At 37.6% G+C, this 19,397-nt stretch overlaps 1 protein-coding gene across 1 annotated transcript in view; it reads right to left on the reverse strand.

Annotated features, from left to right (window-relative positions):
* Nucleotides 1-15,931, reverse strand: part of LOC137040008 (SLAM family member 5-like) — a 57,007-nt gene extending 41,076 nt beyond the window's left edge. Inside the window, exon 1 of the mRNA XM_067415414.1 lies at nt 15,817-15,931. The gene's annotated coding sequence lies outside the window, so the exon portion shown is untranslated. The remainder of the gene's footprint in view (nt 1-15,816) is intronic.
* Between the last annotated feature and the right edge of the window lie 3,466 nt (nt 15,932-19,397).

Genomic DNA, 19,397 nt, shown 5'->3' on the forward strand with positions numbered 1-19,397 from the left:
TTCAAAACAAGAATTTACCTCTATAAGAATAGCTCACCAATGAGAGTTTGAATATAACTTTAGGAAAATGTATTTACAAAAAAAGTCACAGATAATTTACATATTTGAATAGTTTTTATTTATTTTTATTTTACATGTTCAAGTCTAAAAATGGTTTTATCTGCAGTAAAGAGTCGTTCACAAATAAGTCCAGGTTAAAGGGATAGTTCACTTTAAAATGAAAATTGTCACCTTTACTCACCCTCAAGTGGTTTCAAACCTGTATGAATTTCTTTCTTCAGCTGAACACAAGGATATTCATTGAAGATATTAAGATATTTTGAAGAATGTCAGTAACAAAACAGTTAACTTCCATAGTATTTTTTTTTCCTACTATGGAAGTCAATGGCTCCACTTAACTGTTTGGTTACTGACATTCTTCAAAATATCTTAATATCTTCAATGAATATCCTTGTGTTCAGCTGAAAAAAAAAGAAATTCATACAGGTTTGAAACCACTTGAGGGTGAGTAAAGGATGACAATTTTCATTTTAAAGTGAACTATCCCTTTAAAGGATTAGTTCACTTCAAAATGAAAATTCCCTGATATTTTACTTCAGTGGAAAATAAATTAAGCTTTAGGAGATAACCATTCCAGGATTTTTCTCCACATAGTGGCCTTCAATGGGAACCAGCGGTTGAAGGCCTAAATCAATGCAGTTTCAAAGGAAAGCCTTCAGAGGCTCTGCACGATCCCAGAGGAATAGGGTCTAAAGCCCTATTTGGACTGGATTAGTTTAACATGGGGACATGGGGGTAAAGTCATTTTACCTCAGGACGTCTGTAATATTAATGGCCAATTCGCACGGAATAAGACATCTCAGTAAAACTAGCAGAAGTGGGAGGAGTAACTCGCTTTACGCACCTCCTTGACGTCATGTGCGTATGACGTTACCGTTATCACGTGAGCAAACACACAACCGGAGCGCCAGTCTGAACTCCGTCTCCAATATATATGTGTGTTTTAACAAACAGTTAGGTCCAGTTTAACGATTATGATTGGATTGTGTTGGTAATAGACACTTTCCTAGAGCTAAAATGTGTTGTGCCTCTAATAAGTGCTTTTGATCTTCTTTTTGCTTTAAATGATATGCGGAAAATACTGGACATTTTCCACAGATTTGTCCCACCACCTACAACGCAACCGAATGCTTCAAGCGCCTCCATGGTCGCAAAAAGTGCTCTTTTTTAACTTTTAAACAGGAAATGATGGAATTTTACCATACATTTTTACAGCGGGTCTATTCGAACGGGATTAGTATTACCCGAGGTCATTTTTCCGGACCTTTTTACAGAAGGTAAAAGTCTCGGTAATCTTTACTGACATTGACCGTAATGATTACCGAGATGGCACATTCGGACGGGACTAAAATCACAGAGAACCTCTGGTAATAATTACTTTACCCCCACGTCCCCATGTTAAACTAATCTAGTCCGAATAAGGCTTTATATAGACAAGCCATTTGTCATTTTAAAGAAAAAAACAAAAACATTTTACTGATTCTTAATGGCATGTGACGTCCTCACGTTGGAAAGGTCACGGCTGTTATGCACATGGACTGACCCAGTGCTGAAACTCCATCTCATGTTCTCCTCCAACTTAAAACATGTCTGACATGGTTGTTTAACCTTTTTTTTTTTTTTTTTTTTTTTGTAAAGCCGTTTGATTTAGTCTTTGCACATTTATTTTAAAACGGGGGTCGGTACTTCCACCTACGTCACATGCGTGACCTTTCAGACGTGATGACGTCATATGCAGTGAAGAAGAATCACAACACTGAACAAATTTGTGGTTAAAAAATATAAAATCTTTATTTTTCAATAGATAGATTTTCAATTAATTTTGAAGTGAACTAATCCTTTAACAAAGACCTTATTCATCACTGATAGACAACGCATTGGTTTGGTTTCAAATGATTGTCTTCAGGCTCAACTGGTTCTCTGCATGTTCTGTCTCTTTAGTGAAAGCTGATCTAAACGATTCACGCCATCAGACCTCAAAGGATACAGTTCAACTAAAAGGGACATTTCTGTCATTATTTATTCAAACAAAGTTGTTTCAACCCTGTAGTTCTTCTGTTGAACTTAAAGGAAGATATTTTGAAGAATGCGGTAACAGAACAGTCGACCCCATTTACTTCCATAGTATTTTTTTCCATATGAAACTCAATGGGGTCAATATAGTTTAAAGCAGAGCACCATCTGATGTTATTAAATCTTTGAATATGGCAACATGATACCTCATTCTACACTATTTCTACGATTAAATCACTGTGTAGCATCTGTGGTCTCTCTCTCAAGGCGGCTGCGTGGTGTTTTCTCTGTCTTTGCACACCAGAAACGTGTCTGACGTGGCGCTGCTGCTGGTATTAATGTACAGGGAAGCCCTATACTTCATGTTAAATATAATTATACTGCCTATTGATACAGCAAAGACAACGTCGGCAGTAGCCTATTGACCATACATATTTATGGCATTGACGGCAAAATAGGCTACAGAATATTTAGTTCTGTATTGACAGGTTTAATATTTCAAAATCGATAATTATGTTGTTTTTTTATTATTACAATTAGGCCTTTTTATATCTGCATTTATGTTAACCTACAGACTTTCAAACATGAAAATGTCATTTATTATTATGTATTCGTGTCAAAATGGCATATAAACATCTTTTCCTATGCTATTTTGCCTGGAAACGCTTCCAACACGCTCGCGTGTCGTGTGAAAAATAGGCGTCTCTTCTATTTGAAGCATGCACGCGTTTTCCACGCGGCTCGGCTGACGCAGGCAGTATGCAAGCTCTAACCGGTTAACATGGGAGCCGAAATAAAAACGGACACGCCATGCAGCCGAGACGCTCACGACACGCTTGCAGTGTGTCCCCGGCCTAAGACTTCTCTCTATTAGTAAAAGTTGCTCTCAGCCGCTTTGTGAATAGGTTAAGAGAAAACGTTTACTGCTATTTAGAAGAACTCTTAGGGCTAAGATAAAATGTTTTGTGAACACAGCCCCTGGACTTCAACTTTCCAAAATTAGCTCGACCATTCAATAAAATAAAAATAAAAAAAAAATACATGAAACGGAAAGCTTTTTAAATTACACTTGATTGGACAGCTAGTCAACGCGAGAAAAGGTCAAATGTTGAATCTTAAAATCTTAAATGTTTTGTGCATCAGTGTTACACGAGTGTGTTTCTGTGAATCTTGTGGAGTTGATGAACTTCCACACTTTAACTTCCTCTTTATGCAAAACAAGGTTTTACTGCGAAATGTAATTGTACAGACTTTGACAAAAATAAACTTAGTGAGATCTTACTGTGTGTGTGTGTGTGAATGTGAAATATTAAAATTTATCATTTAAGACTATGTGCAAAATATAAGAATAAAATTGATCTGTATGTGCGTCTCTCTGTATGTCCATGACCTTAGACTCATACTCTGATGCTGTGATTCTGCAGATAAGAAGTGTGAGTTTCAGCTGTTATTTGCAGCTCCAGCAACACAGCACGCCTAAGGCCATCTATCTTTTTTGCATGTTGGTTTGTCAGTTTTAAAAACAAAAAAATTAATCATTTAAAAAATAAATAATAATAATGCAATGTCTTATTTACTGCCAGTTGCAATATTTTGTGTGTATGATGCATGAAGTGATTATTTTGTTTCTATCTATTTTGTGTCTTCCTGAAAGTAATAACACAATTGTTGTTTTAAACAGTAATAAACTTTTTTCAACCACTAGCAGTGCAGCATGACAGACACCAACTACTTGAGCGAGGTGAGTGAGTCATGTAAGAGCCTTCGAAAAAACACGACCTTTTTACACTGTAAAGAGCCTTCGAAAAAACACGACCTTTTACACTGTTAAGAGCCTTCGAAAAAACACGACCTTTTACACTGTTAAGAGCCTTCGAAAAAACACGACCTTTTTACACTGTAAAGAGCCTTCGAAAAAACACGACCTTTTTACACTGTTAAGAGCCTTCGAAAAAACACGACCTTTTTACACTGTAAAGAGCCTTCGAAAAAACACAACCTTTTTACACTGTAAAGAGCCTTCGAAAAAACACGACCTTTTACACTGTTAAGAGCCTTCGAAAAAACACGACCTTTTACACTGTTAAGAGCCTTCGAAAAAACACGACCTTTTTACACTGTAAAGAGCCTTCGAAAAAACACGACCTTTTTACACTGTTAAGAGCCTTCGAAAAAACACGACCTTTTTACACTGTAAAGAGCCTTCGAAAAAACACGGCCTTTTTACACTGTAAAGAGCCTTCGAAAAAACACGACCTTTTTACACTGTTAAGAGCCTTCGAAAAAACACGACCTTTTTACACTGTTAAGAGCCTTCGAAAAAACACAACCTTTTTACACTGTTAAGAGCCTTCGAAAAAACACGACCTTTTTACACTGTTAAGAGCCTTCGAAAAAACACGACCTTTTTACACTGTAAAGAGTCTCCAAAAAAACACGACCTTTTTACACTGTTAGGAGCCTTCGAAAAAACACGACCTTTTTACACTGTTAAGAGCCTTCGAAAAAACACGACCTTTTTACACTGTTAAGAGCCTTCGAAAAAACACGACCTTTTTACACTGTTAAGAGCCTTCGAAAAAACACGACCTTTTTACACTGTTAAGAGCCTTCGAAAAAACACAACCTTTTTACACTGTTAAGAGCCTTCGAAAAAACACGACCTTTTACACTGTTAAGAGCCTTCGAAAAAACACGACCTTTTTACACTGTAAAGAGCCTCCAAAAAAACACGACCTTTTTACACTGTTAAGAGCCTTCGAAAAAACACGACCTTTTTACACTGTTAAGAGCCTTCAAAAAAACACAACCTTTTTACACTGTTAAGAGCCTTCGAAAAAACACAACCTTTTTAAACTGTTAAGAGCCTTCGAAAAAACACGACCTTTTTACACTGTTAAGAGCCTTCGAAAAAACACGACCTTTTTACACTGTAAAGAGCCTTCGAAAAAACACGACCTTTTTACACTGTTAAGAGCCTTCGAAAAAACACGACCTTTTTAAACTGTTAAGAGCCTTCGAAAAAACACGACCTTTTTACACTGTTAAGAGCCTTCGAAAAAACACGACCTTTTTACACTGTTAAGAGCCTTCGAAAAAACACGACCTTTTTACACTGTTAAGAGCCTTCGAAAAAACACGACCTTTTTACACTGTAAAGAGCCTTCGAAAAAACACGACCTTTTTACACTGTTAAGAGCCTTCGAAAAAACACGACCTTTTTACACTGTAAAGAGTCTCCAAAAAAACACGACCTTTTTACACTGTTAGGAGCCTTCGAAAAAACACGACCTTTTTACACTGTTAAGAGCCTTCGAAAAAACACGACCTTTTTACACTGTTAAGAGCCTTCGAAAAAACACGACCTTTTTACACTGTTAAGAGCCTTCGAAAAAACACGACCTTTTTACACTGTTAAGAGCCTTCGAAAAAACACAACCTTTTTACACTGTTAAGAGCCTTCGAAAAAACACAACCTTTTTACACTGTTAAGAGCCTTCGAAAAAACACGACCTTTTACACTGTTAAGAGCCTTCGAAAAAACACGACCTTTTTACACTGTAAAGAGCCTCCAAAAAAACACGACCTTTTTACACTGTTAAGAGCCTTCGAAAAAACACGACCTTTTAACACTGTTAAGAGCCTTCAAAAAAACACGACCTTTTTACACTGTTAAGAGCCTTCGAAAAAACACAACCTTTTTAAACTGTTAAGAGCCTTCGAAAAAACACGACCTTTTTACACTGTTAAGAGCCTTCGAAAAAACACGACCTTTTTACACTGTAAAGAGTCTCCAAAAAAACACGACCTTTTTACACTGTTAAGAGCCTTCGAAAAAACACGACCTTTTTACACTGTAAAGAGTCTCCAAAAAAACACGACCTTTTTACACTGTTAAGAGCCTCCAAAAAAACACGACCTTTTTACACTGTTAAGAGCCTTCGAAAAAACACGACCTTTTTACACTGTTAAGAGCCTTCGAAAAAACACGACCTTTTTACACTGTTAAGAGCCTCCAAAAAAACACGACCTTTTTACACTGTTAAGAGCCTCCAAAAAAACACGACCTTTTTACACTGTTAAGAGCCTTCGAAAAAACACGACCTTTTTACACTGTTAAGAGCCTTCGAAAAAACACGACCTTTTTACACTGTTAAGAGCCTTCGAAAAAACACGACCTTTTTACACTGTTAAGAGCCTTCGAAAAAACACGACCTTTTTACACTGTTAAGAGCCTTCGAAAAAACACGACCTTTTTACACTGTTAAGAGCCTTCGAAAAAACACGACCTTTTTACACTGTTAAGAGCCTTCGAAAAAACACGACCTTTTTACACTGTTAAGAGCCTCCTAAAAAACACAACCTTTTTACACTGTTAAGAGCCTCCAAAAAAACACGACCTTTTTACACTGTAAAGAGCCTCCAAAAAAACACGACCTTTTTACACTGTTAAGAGCCTTCGAAAAAACACGACCTTTTTACACTGTTAAGAGCCTTCGAAAAAACACGACCTTTTTACACTGTTAAGAGCCTTCGAAAAAACACGACCTTTTTACACTGTTAAGAGCCTCCAAAAAAACACGACCTTTTTACACTGTTAAGAGCCTCCAAAAAAACACGACCTTTTTACACTGTTAAGAGCCTTCGAAAAAACACGACCTTTTTACACTGTTAAGAGCCTTCGAAAAAACACGACCTTTTTACACTGTTAAGAGCCTTCGAAAAAACACGACCTTTTTACACTGTTAAGAGCCTTCGAAAAAACACGACCTTTTTACACTGTTAAGAGCCTTCGAAAAAACACGACCTTTTTACACTGTTAAGAGCCTTCGAAAAAACACGACCTTTTTACACTGTTAAGAGCCTTCGAAAAAACACAACCTTTTTACACTGTTAAGAGCCTCCTAAAAAACACAACCTTTTTACACTGTTAAGAGCCTCCAAAAAAACACAACCTTTTTACACTGTTAAGAGCCTCCAAAAAAACACGACCTTTTTACACTGTAAAGAGCCTCCAAAAAAACACGACCTTTTTACACTGTTAAGAGCCTCCAAAAAAACACAACCTTTTTACACTGTTAAGAGCCTTCGAAAAAACACGACCTTTTTACACTGTTAAGAGCCTTCGAAAAAACACGACCTTTTTACACTGTTAAGAGCCTTCGAAAAAACACGACCTTTTTACACTGTTAAGAGCCTTCGAAAAAACACGACCTTTTTACACTGTTAAGAGCCTTCGAAAAAACACGACCTTTTTACACTGTTAAGAGCCTTCGAAAAAACACAACCTTTTTACACTGTTAAGAGCCTTCGAAAAAACACGACCTTTTTACACTGTTAAGAGCCTTCGAAAAAACACAACCTTTTTACACTTTTAAGAGCCTTCGAAAAAACACGACCTTTTTACACTGTTAAGAGCCTTCGAAAAAAACACGACCTTTTTACACTGTTAAGAGCCTTCGAAAAAACACGACCTTTTTACACTGTAAAGAGCCTCCAAAAAAACACGACCTTTTTACACTGTTAAGAGCCTCCAAAAAAACACGACCTTTTTACACTGTAAAGAGCCTTCGAAAAAACACGACCTTTTTACACTGTTAAGAGCCTTCGAAAAAACACGACCTTTTTACACTGTAAAGAGCCTTCGAAAAAACACGACCTTTTTACACTGTAAAGAGCCTTCGAAAAAACACGACCTTTTTACACTGTTAAGAGCCTTCGAAAAAACACGACCTTTTTACACTGTTAAGAGCCTTCGAAAAAACACAACCTTTTTACACTGTTAAGAGCCTTCGAAAAAACACGACCTTTTTACACTGTAAAGAGCCTCCAAAAAAACACGACCTTTTTACACTGTTAAGAGCCTCCAAAAAAACACGACCTTTTTACACTGTTAAGAGCCTTCGAAAAAACACGACCTTTTTACACTGTAAAGAGCCTTCGAAAAAACACGACCTTTTTACACTGTTAAGAGCCTTCGAAAAAACACGACCTTTTTACACTGTTAAGAGCCTTCGAAAAAACACGACCTTTTTACACTGTTAAGAGCCTCCAAAAAAACACGACCTTTTTACACTGTAAAGAGCCTTCGAAAAAACACGACCTTTTTACACTGTTAAGAGCCTCCAAAAAAACACGACCTTTTTACACTGTTAAGAGCCTTCGAAAAAACACGACCTTTTTACACTGTAAAGAGTCTCCAAAAAAACACGACCTTTTTACACTGTTAAGAGCCTTCGAAAAAACACGACCTTTTTACACTGTTAAGAGCCTCCAAAAAAACACGACCTTTTTACACTGTTAAGAGCCTCCAAAAAAACACGACCTTTTTACACTGTAAAGAGCCTTCGAAAAAACACGACCTTTTTACACTGTTAAGAGCCTTCGAAAAAACACGACCTTTTTACACTGTTAAGAGCCTCCGAAAAAACACGACCTTTTTACACTGTTAAGAGCCTCCAAAAAAACACGACCTTTTTACACTGTAAAGAGCCTTCGAAAAAACACGACCTTTTTACACTGTTAAGAGCCTTCGAAAAAACACGACCTTTTTACACTGTTAAGAGCCTTCGAAAAAACACGACCTTTTTACACTGTTAAGAGCCTTCGAAAAAACACGACCTTTTTACACTGTTAAGAGCCTTCGAAAAAACACGACCTTTTTACACTGTTAAGAGCCTTCGAAAAAACACGACCTTTTTACACTGTTAAGAGCCTTCGAAAAAACACGACCTTTTTACACTGTTAAGAGCCTTCGAAAAAACACGACCTTTTTACACTGTTAAGAGCCTCCTAAAAAACACAACCTTTTTACACTGTTAAGAGCCTCCAAAAAAACACGACCTTTTTACACTGTAAAGAGCCTCCAAAAAAACACGACCTTTTTACACTGTTAAGAGCCTCCAAAAAAACACAACCTTTTTACACTGTTAAGAGCCTTCGAAAAAACACGACCTTTTTACACTGTTAAGAGCCTTCGAAAAAACACGACCTTTTTACACAGTTAAGAGCCTTCGAAAAAACACGACCTTTTTACACAGTTAAGAGCCTTCGAAAAAACACGACCTTTTTACACTGTTAAGAGCCTTCGAAAAAACACGACCTTTTTACACTGTTAAGAGCCTTCGAAAAAACACGACCTTTTTACACTGTTAAGAGCCTTCGAAAAAACACAACCTTTTTACACTTTTAAGAGCCTTCGAAAAAACACGACCTTTTTACACTGTTAAGAGCCTTCGAAAAAACACGGCCTTTTTACACTGTAAAGAGCCTTCGAAAAAACACAACCTTTTTACACTGTTAAGAGCCTTCGAAAAAACACGACCTTTTTACACTGTAAAGAGCCTTCGAAAAAACACGACCTTTTTACACTGTTAAGAGCCTTCGAAAAAACACAACCTTTTTACACTGTTAAGAGCCTTCGAAAAAACACGACCTTTTTAAACTGTTAAGAGCCTTCGAAAAAAACACGACCTTTTTAAACTGTAAAGAGCCTTCGAAAAAACACGACCTTTTTAAACTGTTAAGAGCCTTCGAAAAAAACACGACCTTTTTACACTGTTAAGAGCCTTCGAAAAAACACGACCTTTTTACACTGTTAAGAGCCTTCGAAAAAACACGACCTTTTTACACTGTAAAGAGCCTTCGAAAAAACACGACCTTTTTACACTGTTAAGAGCCTCCAAAAAAACACAACCTTTTTACACTGTAAAGAGCCTTCGAAAAAACACGACCTTTTTACACTGTAAAGAGCTTCCGAAAAAACACGACCTTTTTACACTGTTAAGAGCCTCCAAAAAAACACGACCTTTTTACACTGTAAAGAGCCTTCGAAAAAACACGACCTTTTTACACTGTTAAGAGCCTTCGAAAAAACACGACCTTTTTACACTGTAAAGAGCCTTCGAAAAAACACGACCTTTTTACACTGTAAAGAGCCTTCGAAAAAACACAACCTTTTTACACTGTTAAGAGCCTTCGAAAAAACACGACCTTTTTACACTGTTAAGAGCCTTCGAAAAAACACAACCTTTTTACACTGTTAAGAGCCTTCGAAAAAACACGACCTTTTTACACTGTAAAGAGCCTCCAAAAAAACACGACCTTTTTACACTGTTAAGAGCCTCCAAAAAAACACGACCTTTTTACACTGTTAAGAGCCTTCGAAAAAACACGACCTTTTTACACTGTTAAGAGCCTTCGAAAAAACACGACCTTTTTACACTGTAAAGAGCCTTCGAAAAAACACGACCTTTTTACACTGTTAAGAGCCTTCGAAAAAACACGACCTTTTTACACTGTTAAGAGCCTCCAAAAAAACACGACCTTTTTACACTGTAAAGAGCCTTCGAAAAAACACGACCTTTTTACACTGTTAAGAGCCTCCAAAAAAACACGACCTTTTTACACTGTTAAGAGCCTTCGAAAAAACACGACCTTTTTACACTGTTAAGAGCCTTCGAAAAAACACGACCTTTTTACACTGTTAAGAGCCTCCAAAAAAACACGACCTTTTTACACTGTTAAGAGCCTTCGAAAAAACACGACCTTTTTACACTGTTAAGAGCCTTCGAAAAAACACGACCTTTTTACACTGTAAAGAGTCTCCAAAAAAACACGACCTTTTTACACTGTTAAGAGCCTTCGAAAAAACACGACCTTTTTACACTGTTAAGAGCCTTCGAAAAAACACGACCTTTTTACACTGTTAAGAGCCTCCAAAAAAACACGACCTTTTTACACTGTTAAGAGCCTCCAAAAAAACACGACCTTTTTACACTGTTAAGAGCCTTCGAAAAAACACGACCTTTTTACACTGTTAAGAGCCTTCGAAAAAACACGACCTTTTTACACTGTTAAGAGCCTTCGAAAAAACACGACCTTTTTACACTGTTAAGAGCCTTCGAAAAAACACGACCTTTTTACACTGTTAAGAGCCTTCGAAAAAACACGACCTTTTTACACTGTTAAGAGCCTCCTAAAAAACACAACCTTTTTACACTGTTAAGAGCCTCCAAAAAAACACGACCTTTTTACACTGTAAAGAGCCTCCAAAAAAACACGACCTTTTTACACTGTTAAGAGCCTTCGAAAAAACACGACCTTTTTACACTGTTAAGAGCCTCCAAAAAAACACGACCTTTTTACACTGTTAAGAGCCTTCGAAAAAACACGACCTTTTTACACTGTTAAGAGCCTCCAAAAAAACACGACCTTTTTACACTGTAAAGAGCCTTCGAAAAAACACGACCTTTTTACACTGTTAAGAGCCTCCAAAAAAACACGACCTTTTTACACTGTTAAGAGCCTTCGAAAAAACACGACCTTTTTACACTGTTAAGAGCCTCCAAAAAAACACGACCTTTTTACACTGTTAAGAGCCTTCGAAAAAACACGACCTTTTTACACTGTAAAGAGTCTCCAAAAAAACACGACCTTTTTACACTGTTAAGAGCCTTCGAAAAAACACGACCTTTTTACACTGTTAAGAGCCTTCGAAAAAACACGACCTTTTTACACTGTTAAGAGCCTCCAAAAAAACACGACCTTTTTACACTGTTAAGAGCCTCCAAAAAAACACGACCTTTTTACACTGTTAAGAGCCTTCGAAAAAACACGACCTTTTTACACTGTTAAGAGCCTTCGAAAAAACACGACCTTTTTACACTGTTAAGAGCCTTCGAAAAAACACGACCTTTTTACACTGTTAAGAGCCTTCGAAAAAACACGACCTTTTTACACTGTTAAGAGCCTTCGAAAAAACACGACCTTTTTACACTGTTAAGAGCCTCCTAAAAAACACAACCTTTTTACACTGTTAAGAGCCTCCAAAAAAACACGACCTTTTTACACTGTAAAGAGCCTCCAAAAAAACACGACCTTTTTACACTGTTAAGAGCCTTCGAAAAAACACGACCTTTTTACACTGTTAAGAGCCTTCGAAAAAACACGACCTTTTTACACTGTTAAGAGCCTTCGAAAAAACACGACCTTTTTACACTGTTAAGAGCCTTCGAAAAAACACGACCTTTTTACACTGTTAAGAGCCTTCGAAAAAACACGACCTTTTTACACTGTTAAGAGCCTTCGAAAAAACACAACCTTTTTACACTGTTAAGAGCCTTCGAAAAAACACGACCTTTTTACACTGTTAAGAGCCTTCGAAAAAACACGGCCTTTTTACACTGTAAAGAGCCTTCGAAAAAACACAACCTTTTTACACTGTTAAGAGCCTTCGAAAAAACACGACCTTTTTACACTGTAAAGAGCCTTCGAAAAAACACGACCTTTTTACACTGTTAAGAGCCTTCGAAAAAAACACGACCTTTTTACACTGTTAAGAGCCTTCGAAAAAACACGACCTTTTTACACTGTTAAGAGCCTCCAAAAAAACACGACCTTTTTACACTGTAAAGAGCCTTCGAAAAAACACGACCTTTTTACACTGTTAAGAGCCTCCAAAAAAACACGACCTTTTTACACTGTAAAGAGCCTTCGAAAAAACACGACCTTTTTACACTGTTAAGAGCCTCCAAAAAAACACGACCTTTTTACACTGTTAAGAGCCTTCGAAAAAACACGACCTTTTTACACTGTAAAGAGTCTCCAAAAAAACACGACCTTTTTACACTGTTAAGAGCCTTCGAAAAAACACGACCTTTTTACACTGTTAAGAGCCTTCGAAAAAACACGACCTTTTTACACTGTTAAGAGCCTCCAAAAAAACACGACCTTTTTACACTGTTAAGAGCCTCCAAAAAAACACGACCTTTTTACACTGTTAAGAGCCTTCGAAAAAACACGACCTTTTTACACTGTTAAGAGCCTTCGAAAAAACACGACCTTTTTACACTGTTAAGAGCCTTCGAAAAAACACGACCTTTTTACACTGTTAAGAGCCTTCGAAAAAACACGACCTTTTTACACTGTTAAGAGCCTTCGAAAAAACACGACCTTTTTACACTGTTAAGAGCCTCCTAAAAAACACAACCTTTTTACACTGTTAAGAGCCTCCAAAAAAACACGACCTTTTTACACTGTAAAGAGCCTCCAAAAAAACACGACCTTTTTACACTGTTAAGAGCCTTCGAAAAAACACGACCTTTTTACACTGTTAAGAGCCTTCGAAAAAACACGACCTTTTTACACTGTTAAGAGCCTTCGAAAAAACACGACCTTTTTACACTGTTAAGAGCCTTCGAAAAAACACGACCTTTTTACACTGTTAAGAGCCTTCGAAAAAACACGACCTTTTTACACTGTTAAGAGCCTTCGAAAAAACACAACCTTTTTACACTGTTAAGAGCCTTCGAAAAAACACGACCTTTTTACACTGTTAAGAGCCTTCGAAAAAACACGGCCTTTTTACACTGTAAAGAGCCTTCGAAAAAACACAACCTTTTTACACTGTTAAGAGCCTTCGAAAAAACACGACCTTTTTACACTGTAAAGAGCCTTCGAAAAAACACGACCTTTTTACACTGTTAAGAGCCTTCGAAAAAAACACGACCTTTTTACACTGTTAAGAGCCTTCGAAAAAACACGACCTTTTTACACTGTTAAGAGCCTTCGAAAAAACACGACCTTTTTACACTGTAAAGAGCCTTCGAAAAAACACGACCTTTTTACACTGTTAAGAGCCTTCGAAAAAAACACGACCTTTTTACACTGTAAAGAGCCTTCGAAAAAACACGACCTTTTTACACTGTTAAGAGCCTTCGAAAAAAACACGACCTTTTTACACTGTTAAGAGCCTTCGAAAAAACACGACCTTTTTACACTGTTAAGAGCCTTCGAAAAAACACGGCCTTTTTACACTGTTAAGAGCCTTCGAAAAACGTTTGCATAGCTATCAATAGAAAGATATTACAGTACATATAGGGCAGGGTGACCAAACGTCCTGTTTTCAAGTCCTGTCCTGCCCTCAATATAAAAATGTCCTACACTGTAAAAAAAATGTGTGGGTTTAACTTATAAGTAACCTGGTTGCCTTAAAATGTTGAGTTTATTGAAATTAAAATTTTGAGTTGATACAATGAAGGAAATTGGCTTAATAAATAGAAACTAAAAATAGTATTTGTATCTAAATCCTGAAAATAGCACAATTTGGCATGATTCACTGCATTATCACAAATAAAACACACACAATTACCCAATATGCTTACAAAATCTTTTAATAATATTTGAATAAAGGGTGTCCGTTATCAAAAATGTTCACTCTATTAACTAATTTGTTTTATTTCAATAAACTCAAATTTAAGGAAACTTATTTTCAAATATATATATATATATATATATATATATATATATATATATATATATATATATATATATATATATATATATATATATATATATATATATATATATATTTTTTTTTTTTTTTTTTACAGTGTATCCATACCTCGGGGGCATACTTTAAATGTATTAAAATTAATAAGGAATCTTTGAGAAAACTTCAAGTATCATTTGAGTATCTCATTGCCGGGCCGAGTGTCTTGGTTTTCGATCAAAATATGGTCACCCTAATGTAGGCGCTAACAAGGCTGTGCTAACCTGCTAAACCCATACACAGTAAAAAGAAAGGCTAAACCCCGTTATCAGAGTCATGAATGATACCCTGTTCTTACACTGTCCCTCTAGCGTACAAAAAAATAATATTTATCATTATATATATTTCTAAAAGTGTTGGAATTTCATAAAGTTTGTCACAGAAAAAAAAATGTCCTTTGATGTTATGCGAAAACCTGATATGAATTTGGGCAATATCATGGACAACTACATTTAGTTAAAAGACCCCATTCAAGGTCATGTGACTGAAGACCCCTATGAAGGCCATGAGCAGTAGCCTAGAAATTTAGACGCACCCTAGCGGCAGCAAATTTAATTTGCCCGCAAGTGTCGTCTAGGAACTCTCAATACCCTTCTGTATTCCTCACAATCTGGCAGGCCCAATCACATCGTGTATAGAGTCTGTGGGCGTGGCCATAATGACGGCCGAGTTGCGTTTGCGTGCTTCTAGTAAACACAGAAACTGGCGAATGGCGGCGGTCTTTCGAATCAGCTCTGACCGCGACTCTGGAAGACTTGGAGTTAAGCTTTTCTCTGAGAAAAGAACAAAGAACGGCACTGAAGTCATTCTTAAAAAGGGAAGATGATTTCGGAGCTTAACAACCACTGAAGTTGTTAAGTGTTTTTTTCCTTTGGTGTGACACCCCTAAATTTAATTGTTTTATTCAAATGTGTATTTTTAACAGCAGGACTATGCAATATTATGCAAATGTCTCATGCTATTTGCTATTAACAATTCAGCTAGTATTAGCATTGTTATTAACTGCCACAAAAGCTCAAATGTCCTATGATGTGACACTTTAGCCTGTCACACCATAGGACACAGATGTCACCCAATAGGATAAGACATCCTTAAAGGACAACTCCGGTGAGAAATGAACCTAGGGATAATTAACAGATGGTTACAGAGTAGATCGTTCTCTGGGATGCGTTTTCATGAAAATCGAATGTAAAGAGTTTTATCTTTAAAAACAGATTAGCTTATAACACTAGTCTATGGGGCACAGAGTACTGAAATTAAATCTCTAGTTAACACCACTAACAAGGCTAAAAATAGCCTCACACTAACACGGCAGCATAATGAGGGTCCCTACATGCAAACCGAAGCATTGAGAACTTTGTAAGAGTACAAACAGTTTAATAAGAAGATACTTTATAGACATAGTGCCTTACGCGTTCACTGACAGCAGCCATCTTGGAAAACAGTCTCGACTCATCGAGCGACGAGCGCTGTTCTAAGTGATGAACTGTGACTGAATCTCATATGGTCCGTTGTTTCCGGAAGAAAACACTGAACACAACAGAGAAAATAAATAAATAAAAATAAAAATGTCCATGTTATTACATTTCACAAACTTAATTCCTATCGACCAGCTCACTTAGCACAGCACTCGTGAATCGATTCATCGAGACTGTTTTCCAAGATGGCGCCTGTCCGTGAACGCGTAAGGCACTATGTTTACAACGTATATTCTTATTAAACTGTTTGTACTCTTACAAAGTTCTCAATGCTTCGGTTTGCATGTAGGGACCCTCATTATGCTGCCGTGTTAGTGTGAGGCTATTTTGAGCCTTGTTAGTGGTAATAACTAGCGATTTAATTTTACCACCCTGTGTCTACCCTGTGCCCCATAGACAAGCGCTATCAGCTAATCTGTTTTTAGAGATAAAACTTTACATTCGATTTTCATGAAAATGCATCCCAGAGAACGATCTACTCGGTAACCATCTGTTAATTATCCCTAGGTTCATTTCTCACCGGAGTTGTCCTTTAAGAAGCTATTAAAGCAAATAGATAAAGTTTGTTTACATACTTTTCATTCTTTTTTGACCAGTTTTGGTGATTTTAAATTCAATAATGACTTTATTGCTGTTTTTGGAAACTACATGAAATGTTCTGAAGTGTTACTAAAACAACTATAACGTTAACTTTTTTTTTTAGAACAGAGATATGTCATATCTGAACCTGAGCCGTGCTGCTCGACTTGAACCCCTTGACTGGTTGATGTTCAATTCTTGATTGATGAATGCTGCCACGTGCTAAGATGACCTCCTCACTATTGAATATGTTGTTAAGCATCTGATAAAAATATAGTTCCTGGAATTGTTTTATAATAGAAATGTCATACATGACTGGTAAAAGTAGTTTTTTTCAAAAGTACCTAAAAATTGTCACTGTTACTGTTTAACTCAGGGGTCCCCAAACTCAGTCCTGAATGCCACTGTCCTGCAGAGTTTTAGCCTAGAAATCTAGACGCACTCTAGCGGCAGTAAATCTAATCTGCCGCGATTGTCGTCTAGCAACTCTCAACACAGTTCTGAGCTGTAAAAACCAAACTCTGGTCGGGCCAATCACATCGTGTATAGAGTCGATGGGTGGGGCTTAACATAATGACGACCGAGTTGCGTTTGCCTGCTCAGGGCCAGCGTTTGCTATAGGCGAGCTAGGCGGTTGCCTAGGGCGACAATTGTGTTAGGGCCGCAAGCGTGCTCTAGTGCCGCCCATTACTTCCCATTAAGCATAGAAACGGAACAAGCGAAATACAACATAATGTTTGTTAAACATGATCATCATAGGGCGCCCCCTCAGCCACACGTTTAATTACTTATCAATCTGATTATTAGATTGAATTGATGGTGATTATTGGTTCAGGCGTTAGGTCAGGCAAGTGCTCATCTCTTGCGCGTTCATCAAAAACGAGGCGTCTAAACCCATGGATGCACAAGGACAGAAAAAGAGAAAGGGGGAAAAAAGGAAGAAGATCAGTAGAAAGCCCAGTATAGAGGTTAGTCTTCTTATCTCAGCAAATAAGTTGTCAAACTAAATAAAATTACTTAGTATTATCAATATTATCCACTAATATTAATTTTATTAAAATTATTAATATTGTCACTAAGCTTTCACTTGCTAGTTTTCTACGTATTACTACGTATTAGGCTACAAACATAACTTCCCTGACAATAATCTACAATAACCTACATGGATGTCATTTAAATATCAAAAGTCTAGTGCATTATAAATGTGGGTAACGTATCATATATTAGTTATGAAAAGTACAAATGCTCTCTACATGGGCGTCGGAAAGACAATAAAAAGTGGGGCCACTATTTTTTTTTTTTTTTTTTACTGGAGTAACGATAGATGCCATATTTACATTAAACTCAAATATACTGTTGTTTACTTTAAGATTGATTGGGCCAGAAAAAAATACGGAAATCGCCAAATTGTGATTTCGCAAATCGCAAAATCAACCATGGCTATAGTGTAGGGGTAAGACGCATGTCATTCAGTTTTGATGCAAATCGATCAGAGGTTCGAATCCGCTTTTTGCCACACTCACTCTACTCCCTTCTTTTCCCATTACATTTCAGATCGGAAAGCCATTTATTTTCAATAAAAAGTAAGAAAATGTTAGAAAAGTGGAAATAAAATGTTTAACGTGTTTAATAATAAGTGTTTCTCGGTTAGGGGTAGGTAAACAGACATGTGCTGAATTAGGCGCAAAACTCCATCTCGCCTAGGGCAACCTAAGGCCGGAGACACACTGCAAGCGTGCCGTGAGCGTCTCGGCTGCGTGGCGTGTCCGTTTTGATTTCGGCTCCCATGATAACCGGTTAGCGCTTGCATACTGCCTGCGTCAGCCGCGTGGAAAACGCGTGCATGCTTCAAATAGAAGAGAAGCCTTTTTTTTTACGCGACACGCGGAGCGTGTTGGAAGCGTTTCTAGGCAAAATAGCATAGGAAAAGATGTTTATATGCCATTTTGACACGAATACATATTAATAAATGACATTTTCATGTTTAAAAATCTGTAGGTTAACATAAATTTTTAGGCAGATTTAGGCCTACTTGTAATAATAAAAAACAACATAATTATCGATTTTGAAATATTAAACCTGTCAATACAGAACGAAATATTCTGTAGCCTATTTTGCCGTCAATACCATAGATATGTATGGTCAATAGGCTACTGCCGACGTTGTCTATGCTGTATCAATAGGCAGTATAACTATATTTAACATGAAGTATAGGGCATCCCAGCAGCAGCAGCGCCGCGTCAGACACGCTTCTGGTGTGCAAAGACAGAGAAAACGCCGGGCAGCCGCCCCGCGGCTGACACGCAGCAGAAACGCCACGCTTGCAGTGTGTCTCCGGCCTAAGAGCTAGAGCCGGCCCTGTGCGTGCTACTAGTAAACACAAGCTGGCGAACGGCAGTGTTTCGAATCAGCTATGACCGCGACTCTGGAAGACTTGGAGTTAACGTACGGTCACACCAAACGCGAATAGAGCATCTGGAGCGAATGATTTGTATGTTAAGTCAATGGGCATGGCAATGTGCATTGACGCGCGTCTGGAGGTCCTGCAGCGCGATAGATGCGTTTCGTGCGGCGCGATGGACGCGATGGACGCGATTCCGCCTCGTTTGCGCGAATAACGCGATTCCGCCTCGTTCTCGCGAAAAACGCGAATTTGAAGCGAATTGAGCGTCTTGCGCGAGTGGTGCTTTTTGTGCATTCAGGCGTTCGAAGCGAATTCGCATCTACGCCCCGAGTTGAAAAATTTTAACTTTGGCATTTGCGCCGCGTTAACCAATGAGGAGCCTGCTTGCTGCCGTCACGTGGTAAAGTGACGTGATGAGAAACCCTGCAATTAAAAAAATACTGATATTTTGTCACTAAATGTAGTTTTAATGCTTTTCAGATGATAATGTAGTTGTTTGAAGCTAAAATATGTGGTTTACAAAGACAGCACC

The sequence above is a fragment of the Pseudorasbora parva genome, chromosome 14 (genome assembly GCF_024679245.1).
Source record: "Pseudorasbora parva isolate DD20220531a chromosome 14, ASM2467924v1, whole genome shotgun sequence".
Classification (NCBI taxonomy): domain Eukaryota; kingdom Metazoa; phylum Chordata; class Actinopteri; order Cypriniformes; family Gobionidae; genus Pseudorasbora; species Pseudorasbora parva.